The sequence below is a fragment of the Choristoneura fumiferana genome, chromosome 18, assembly GCF_025370935.1.
Source record: "Choristoneura fumiferana chromosome 18, NRCan_CFum_1, whole genome shotgun sequence".
NCBI classification, from domain to species: Eukaryota; Metazoa; Arthropoda; class Insecta; order Lepidoptera; family Tortricidae; genus Choristoneura; species Choristoneura fumiferana.
This window is the reverse complement of record NC_133489.1, coordinates 22,883,582-22,891,885: the sequence shown is the minus strand read 5'-3', so window position 1 is coordinate 22,891,885 and position 8,304 is coordinate 22,883,582. Positions and strand designations below refer to the sequence as shown.

Below are 8,304 nucleotides of genomic sequence, written 5' to 3'. Positions count from 1 at the left end.
AATTGTTTCAGATCAATTGGTAACTTTTTTCAGATCAATTGGTAACTTGTTTTCAGATCAATTGGTAACTTGTTTTCAGATCAATGGTACGTAACTTGTTTTCAGATCAATTGGTAACTTATTTTCAGATCAATTGGTAACTTTTTTCAGATCAATTGGTAACTTGTTTTCAGATCAATTGGTAACTTGTTTTCAATCAATTGGTAACTTGTTTTCAGATCAATTGGTAACTTATTTTCAGATCAATTGGTAACTTGTATATTATAAGTTAATGGTTGTCCACTCAATGATTATGCGTCATAGACTTTTATTTTCTTTAAATACTGTTATTAAACATTTGTTCGTTTTGAAAAAATATAAAAGTCTATCACGAATAATTATTGCAGTAGACACATAAACTTATATATTAAGAACAGTTCTATCAGACCACATTTTTAATTTTCATTCAATTTTTATGGAATAATCGAGACAAACTAACAAATATGCAACGTTGCCAGCTCAGCAGGTATAAACTCTCCTTAATTCTCATGGGAATTCTTAAATAATTACACCGTGGATTTCAATTCTTTTGCATATGAAACACCCGTACCCAATTTCATGTCTGTTATCCTAGTGGTTGAAACTTCGGATTTTTATCCAATCCCGTGAGAATATCGAAAAAAAAAGTGTTATTTCAGACATTCAGCTGTGCGTTTCCGTTTTAATATGAAGAAGTAACAAACACAATACACGCACACACTGGTTTAATACAGCTTCTTGAAACTAATAGCGCGGTAGATTTCGTAATAATACTGATTAAATGTTGCCAAACATGCTTTCAGTTTGTACCTAAGTTGCGTTGTGAACTACATTTTCCGCTGGCATTCGTGTCGTCATAGTATGTCTTTGAGGTTTGTTAGGGTTTCGTAGTCAACTAGGAACCCTTATAGTTTCGCCATGTTTGTCCGTCTGTCTGTCCGCGGGTAAGCTCAGAGACCGTTAGTACTAGGAAGCTGTAATTTGACATGAATACTTATACATATCTGTCACGCCGACAAAGAGGTACATAAAAAAAGTAAAAAAAAATGTTGTTGGGTACCTCCCATAGACGTAAAGTGCGGGTGTTTTTTTTTCTCGACTAACCTTATATTTCCATTTCCGTTCCATTTTCGGCCTATATACGTCCCACTGCTGGGCAGAGGCCTCCTCTCAAAACAAGAGGGCTTGGGCCATAGTTCCCACGCGGGCCCAGTGCGGATTGGGAACTTCACAAGCACCATTGTATTGCTTCGCAGGTTTGTGCAGGTTTCCTCACGATGTTTTTCCTTCACCGCAAAGCTCGTGGCAAATGTAATTCCGCACATGAATTCGAAAACTCAGAGGTGCGAGCCGGGGTTTGAACCCACGACCCTCTGCTTGAGAGGCGATAGGTCAAACCACTAGGCCACCACGGCTTACTAGGCCACCACGGCCTTATATTTCCCTGTTTATCAAATATGAGTAAATATATATCTCTCCCCCTCTCTATCCTTCTCTCTTTATAATAAATCAAGTGTATTTTAAATACTACCTGTATACAGAGAAAAAAAAGTTTAGATGGGTGGGGCACCTCTGGCAACCCTATTTATGGCCAACCAGTAAATGCAGATGGCAAGTTATCGTTCACATTAATAGCCCAATAAATTTCCGAACTTTAGCAGCAGTGAGCGGGGCATATTGCAAGAAGAACTGATGGCTATATTTGAAAGTAACCAACTGCTAAACTTAATGGTTCACACATAGCGGGAGGTAGGGGCTGGTACTTAGTTTTTTTACGTTTCAAACAATCACGCCCCTGCTGTTTAATTTTCTAAAACAAATAGTTATTTATCGAATGTGTTCAAAAAATTTGACAGGAATCAGTTGAGAAATGAGACCTGCAAAGAAGAACAAATAATACACGAAAGCTTTTTTGCCCAAACTAAAAAGGAGGCGTTTTGGGCGCGCTTGGTCACACATCACACTACTACTTCGTCAATTGGAAATAATGGTGGTTCGTATCAAAATTTTATTCATAACTTTTAGCAACATTTACACCCATAATTACCAGAACTAATGAAGGAATTCCCGTTCCGTACTCCAAACCTCACCTCTCAAACGCAACCGATATTTATTGGGCAAGTTGTAGCATTACTTTGGCGGCCCCATCTGGTGCGAACTTGACCCAGTTTGGTCAAGGGTCATGCTTTGTCCCGCTCGCTCGGGTGGTGCGGAGCGAGAGGGGGATATCTTGAAGGTCCATGTAAACCGGATGTTGTGAAGGGTTCGTTAAATGGCTTTTTTGATGGTTTCTTAGACCCCATTAGGAGTGTTTGACGGATGAGGTTTTTGTACCCGAAGTTTTTACACGTTTTGTTAATCCTTGCTAAGGCGTGTTAATATTTTGATGGGCGGCTACCGTTTGAGCCTTATGAACTTCCATGAAAAAAGGTAGATCCGTCGTACTTTAAAACCGGACCCGGTACAGCATATTGGTGTTTTGGGTATATATAAATCGTCATTAGAATTTTGATCTTTATTTATTGATTGTCTTCTCAGTTTTTCCTTTGTACAGTCACTTGCATTAATCATTTGTTAGTCTTCTACCTCAACTCTCACGTCTAGGGTAAAATAATACACGAAAAATAAGATGCTACAAATTAATTTAAACGAATGTAAAAAGATACGGAAAAAATGGCGTCAAGTACCTACAAGATTCTATTGAAATTTTGTTAGTTCGAGGTGAAATGTGACACGGAATTTAAGCCTTTGAGGTAAAGAACTAACAAATGGCATTAATATCTGCCACAGGGGAGCGTGCAAAAATATCTACCACGTCTGGCCGGCCCTAGAAATAGATAGAGTCGTATCAGATGTTTATGCACGCTTTGGTGTGTCAGATGATAATATTGGTGCTGGTTACTAGAGGTGAGACGTATTTAGTGGAATAGGTTTTTGGAATAGGTTTTGGCTTGGACGCGTGAGTACGCGTTCCCGCCCGCGATTCTTTTAGCGTACGAGTATTTAGGAGTACGGCGGCTGACAACGTTCCGCCAACTTGAAAACAAGCATGATGCGTGCGCTCACTGCGCTCGAGATTTGGACCTATTCCCAAAACGTCCGGGAACTTCGGGTCTTCGGGATCGCTCGACTCGCCCTAGCCACTGCGCGATGAATTCCAGGAAAAAACGAGCGATTTATCATTGTTCAATAACACTTTTAGCATGAGCAAAACAAAGTCTAGTTTTCTTTGATGACATTTCGGTAGTTCGATATTCGTAAAACCACTAAACTAGTGCGGCGCATTTACGGGAATCATTTTGTTTACACGCAATGAGTCAATGAGGGCTATCGCGTATGAATTCGCCGCTAGAGGCGCTAGTGTAGCGTGGGGTCTCCGAAATGTCAAATCTCATAGTTTTTGGCTGAGCTACGCGGGTTTATTTAAAATTAGAATAATTTGTGAATATTTTGCAATATCTGAAATTAATTATGCCAAATATGCGTTCGGGGCAATTAATGTCTGTGTTTTGAGACAGTTTTGTCTTTCGGAAACCTTTGTCCTCCCTTTTTTCCGAACAAAACGGGACTATGAAACACTGTGGCATGCTCGATTTTTTATGTACGGTTTCCCCGTAATAACAGACTTTGAAAGCCATACTTAAAAACCTCACGCAACAGTGCGCCATCTAGTGAGACAAAAAACGATAGCCCTCATTGAGTTAAGTACTCATAGATACTCGTGGACCTAGTTTTTGGATCTAGTCTTTCTGCGGGCGTACTCGCAAGACTCGGTCCGCGTTTTGCCTAGTACGTCTCACCTCTACTGGTTACTGTACAATATGATATTCAGGCGACATGTGATACAATGTCGCATTAATATTATCGCTCGAAGAACAGATAAACGTTGGGGGAGAAAAGTTATCTCGCGTGGCGACCGCGAAGCGAGGACGAAGCATTAGCAGGCCTCCCACCAGTTGGACTGACATCGTGAGAGTTGCGGGTAGCCGGTGGATGCAAGTGGCGAGTTGTCGTTCATTGTGGCGTTCTAAGGGGGAGGCCTTTGTTCAGCAGTGGACGTCTTCTGGCTGATGATGATGATGATTTGATATAATGCAATTTTACTCAAGCATACATACCTACATACGCTATTCATTGAATGGCTGAACAGTTTTCAGCATATTATGTATGAGATATCATTAGATTCGTCAAAACTGTCGCAGTGACATATAGGGATCCTACATTATATTTAAAAAAAATATTGCGTCCGTGAAATAAATATGGAGGGGAGAAGAGAAAATTTAGGCAATCGGTTTTTTTTATTGTTATTTCTTACGGTCTACTATTATATTATATCCATATCGTATTGAATATCAATTTCTGACTTGACCACAACAAATTTAGAAGCTCTTAATATGCATTACCTAACTAAATGCTCCTCTCACCTACTTAAACGTTTACTAGTAGATTTCATGTATTTTTTACTTTAATTTTATATTGTAAGTATGTATATGTATTTTATTTGTAATTATTTTTTTTGAAAAAAAAAAATGACTGCCAAGTTTCTTGCGGCGCATTCTTCTTGGCAATGGTGGTCTTACCAAAAGCGCTGTTAGTTTAAAAAATGACGTGTACTTAAAAGAGCCTATTGCGTTTTATTTACAGAATAAACGATTTAGAATAAATTTTTTTGAGATCCCTCAAACTTTAAGGGATAAAGAGATAAGTTCGCCTTTGTTATGTTCTCAACCTTTGTCAATTGTGCCCGTTTAGTTATTTTGTATAATAAACAGTTTACATACATAGAAATGTATTTTTCTATTTTATAGAAATGTATACACAAAGGTCTGTAAAAATAGTCTCAAGTAGAGGGTCGTAGGTTCAGCCCGGGCTCGCTCTTAGTTATTTGGAATTCATCTGCGAAATCACATTTGAAAATTTACAGTGGAGGAAACATCCTGAGGAAATCTGCACACGCCTGCGAAAGGTTCAATGGTGTGTGTTAAGCTTCCAATCCGCTCTGAGCCCGCTGCAAACTCTCTCATTCTGAGAGGAGGCCTGTAGTGGGACGTATATAGTCCGTGCTGTAATAACATGAAAAATTGACTAGAATTTACTGCTATGTCAACATCATCATCATCAGCCATAAGACGTCCACTGCTGAATAAAGGCCTCTTATAAAGCCACAATGAACGACAACCCGCACTTGCATCCACCGGTTGCCCGCAACTCTCACGATGTCGTACTTGATAAACACTATACTCATATTTGATAATCAGGGAAATATAAGGCCGTGGTGGCCTAGTGAGCCGTGGTGGCCTAGTGGTTTGACCTATCGCATCTCAAACAGAGGGTCGTGGGTTCAAACCCCGGCTCGCACCTTTGAGTTTTCGAAAATTCATGTGCGGATTTACATTTGAAAATTTACCACGAGCTATGCGTGAGGAAAACGTCTTGAGGAAACCTGCACAAACCTGCGAAGCAATTCAATGGTGCGTGTGAAGTTCCCAATCCACACTGGGCCCGCGTGGGAACTATGGCCCAAGCCCTCTTGTTCTGAGAGGAGGCCTGTGCCCAGCAGTGGGACGATTATAGGCTGGGATGATGATGATCTACCCATTATTTATTTCAATACCTAAGATACAATTATAAATAAGTCACCGTAGCTGTTACGCCGAAGACCTAAGTACAATGGCGGCCAGCAAACAAAATTACGCTATTTTACTTCAGGTCGATAAAACTTTTATTATCACTACGCCGGGGAATGTTAAAAAATATCTAAATGACGCCTCTAAATGCCCTTAATTACAGTTCGTGTGTACGACGTTATTTCCCTGCGAAAGGTTTCGTATTTTTAAATTACGTTTTTTAACCCCCGACGCAAAAAGAGGGGTGTTGTCTGTGACACCGTACCTCTTAAACGGGTGGACTAATTTGAATGCGGTTTCTTTTATTTGAAATCAGGTTTTCAGCGATGGTTCCTAAACATGTTTCATCAAAGTCGGTTTTGCCGTTTTTGAGATTTGAACTTTGAAGTGACAAAGTCGGGGTTTACCAACTTTTTGTTGATAACGTTAAGTATTTAATTATAGTTCATTCTCCGTTTCACGCAAGACTTGTGCCATTACAAAAATTATGTTTAGGGTAACGTATCTCAAAAAGATAATCTTTATTAATATTATAAATTCGAAAGTTAACATTTATTTGTTTATTTGTTACTTGTTTACAATCAAACCGCTGAATCTTAAAAACCATTACAGCTGAACTGCTATCGAATAACCTAACTTAACCAACTAAAAGTTGGAAAACCCCTGACTTTGTCACTTCAAAGTTCAATATCTCAAAAACGGCTAAACCGATTTTGTTGAAACATATCTAAGAACCATCGCTAGAAAATTAATGAAGTGTCCAGAGCTGATTTTCAGTTTGGCACGAGGGGTAATTTTGGTTGAAGTAGAGGTTTGCGATGTGATGGTGTATGTAAATCGTAATGAAATTAAATAGTTTATTATGCTTTAGATATTAAATATATTGACCCGGATAGCTCACGTCTTAAATCGAGTTTAGCCCGACATGTTTCGGGCTAATCCGTAGCCCTTCGTCTTCGGAGCAACGCGACTCGGCGGCTGCTGCAACACGCGCATTGCGCGCCGCCACTCTGCTCGCGCGACTCAAGCAATTCAGGATGGTACTAAGTATACCAAATTTTCAAGGAAAACTATAACGGCTAAGTTTGCTTGAGAATTGTTAGTAGTTTTACTCTTAAATAGCAGCCTAAGGTATAAAATATACCTAAACTTGGAAGATTCCGTATAAAATACGAAATCCTTAGAAAAACATTACTTAATTTTTTCGTAATGGTATTTTGGGCGTGTCCAACACGCTCTTGGCCGGTTTCATTTATATAGAAGATGAAGATAGAATAATGATAGATAGATGAGCAACAGAACTCGCTACATAAAAAAGTTAATATTAAATAAAAAAACACCCGCCTCCAAATATGTAATCACACAAATATTCCCGGTGTTAGGACGGGGTTCGAACCGACAATCGTCAGTGTTCAGGCATAAACTTTGCTTAGAACAACTGTACCATTCGACTTATACCAAAGCACGTGAAGACACTTACCTCATGCTTTAGCACTGAGCGACGACTCGTTAGAAAGAAGTCAAGATAAACATAATTAAAAGCCAAATAAAATCACACAAAAATAGCTCCGTTTTTTAGGATTCGAACCGACACAGCAGAGTACCGTAAGCTTCTATCCAACTTCATAACCAAGTGAACCATTTGACTTCTACCAAAGCACGTGAAAACACTTACCTCATGCTTTAGCACTGAGCGACGAGTCGTTAGAAAGAAGTCAAGATAAACATAATTAAAAGCCAAATAAAATCACACAAAAATAGCTCCGTTTTTGTAGGATTCGAACCGACACCAACAGCGTACCATAAGCTTCTATCCAACTTCATAACCAAGTGAACCATTTGACTTCTACCAAAGCACGTGAAAACACTTACCTCATGCTTAGCACGAGCGACGCGGGTCGCGATGCGGCGGGCGCGCGGCCCGGCCGCGGGGTATCTGGTTGCGCGGCGCGTCACACGTCCGCGCCGGCGAGCGTGGGCGTACGTCTGACGCCCCGCGATCCCCCGCCGGCGGGGGCGGAAGGTTCCGTCTATCGTGCCAAGGGAGGTCTGAAGCTGGATTTGTTTTAGGTATAAGTTAGTGTTATGTTTAGGTAAGTGAGATGCGATATTTTGCTGTGTTAAAAAACAATGATATCTGCTGCTATACTTAGTAATTTTATGTAGCATAGATGTAACACGAAGTTGAAATAATAACAAAACTGTTGTCATTAGAGTGTGTAGAACAAAGTTACTATACTTGTTCATTTTCGTGGTATCCTCTCGTTCAAAAATTTGGTGACCGTGAGACGTATTTTGTTTTTTCGCGTTATGTATGAGGTAGAGTTTTCAGTTAGAATGTGCTGCCAGAGATAATTTTATGGCTCCGAGACATGGTCCTTAACTGTTGGACTATTGGAGAGGCTCTGAGTTACGTAACAAGCTATGGAGAGAGCAATGCTTGGAGTTTCTTTGCACGATAGAATCCGGACGGAAATTTGCCAAAGACTTAAGTCACCGCCATTTCATAGCTTATATGATTGATGAAGTGGCCATGGGTGGACCACTTCGAAGAACAGGTAACCGTCGGAGGAAAAAGGTCTACGAGTGGAGACAGCAAACCGGTTGGCATAGAGGGTATGGCTCTATAATATTTCAAAATGGGGTCCACAAAAACCTT

General features: G+C 40.1%; 1 protein-coding gene across 1 annotated transcript in view; it reads right to left on the bottom strand.

Moving 5' to 3' along the window:
• The window catches only part of LOC141437964 (atrial natriuretic peptide-converting enzyme-like), a gene marked incomplete in the record, with an annotated part of 181,873 nt that extends 174,247 nt beyond the window's left edge, over positions 1 to 7,626 (bottom strand). Inside the window, 1 exon segment of the mRNA XM_074101573.1 lies at positions 7,532 to 7,626.
• Positions 7,627 to 8,304: the final 678 nt, after the last annotated feature.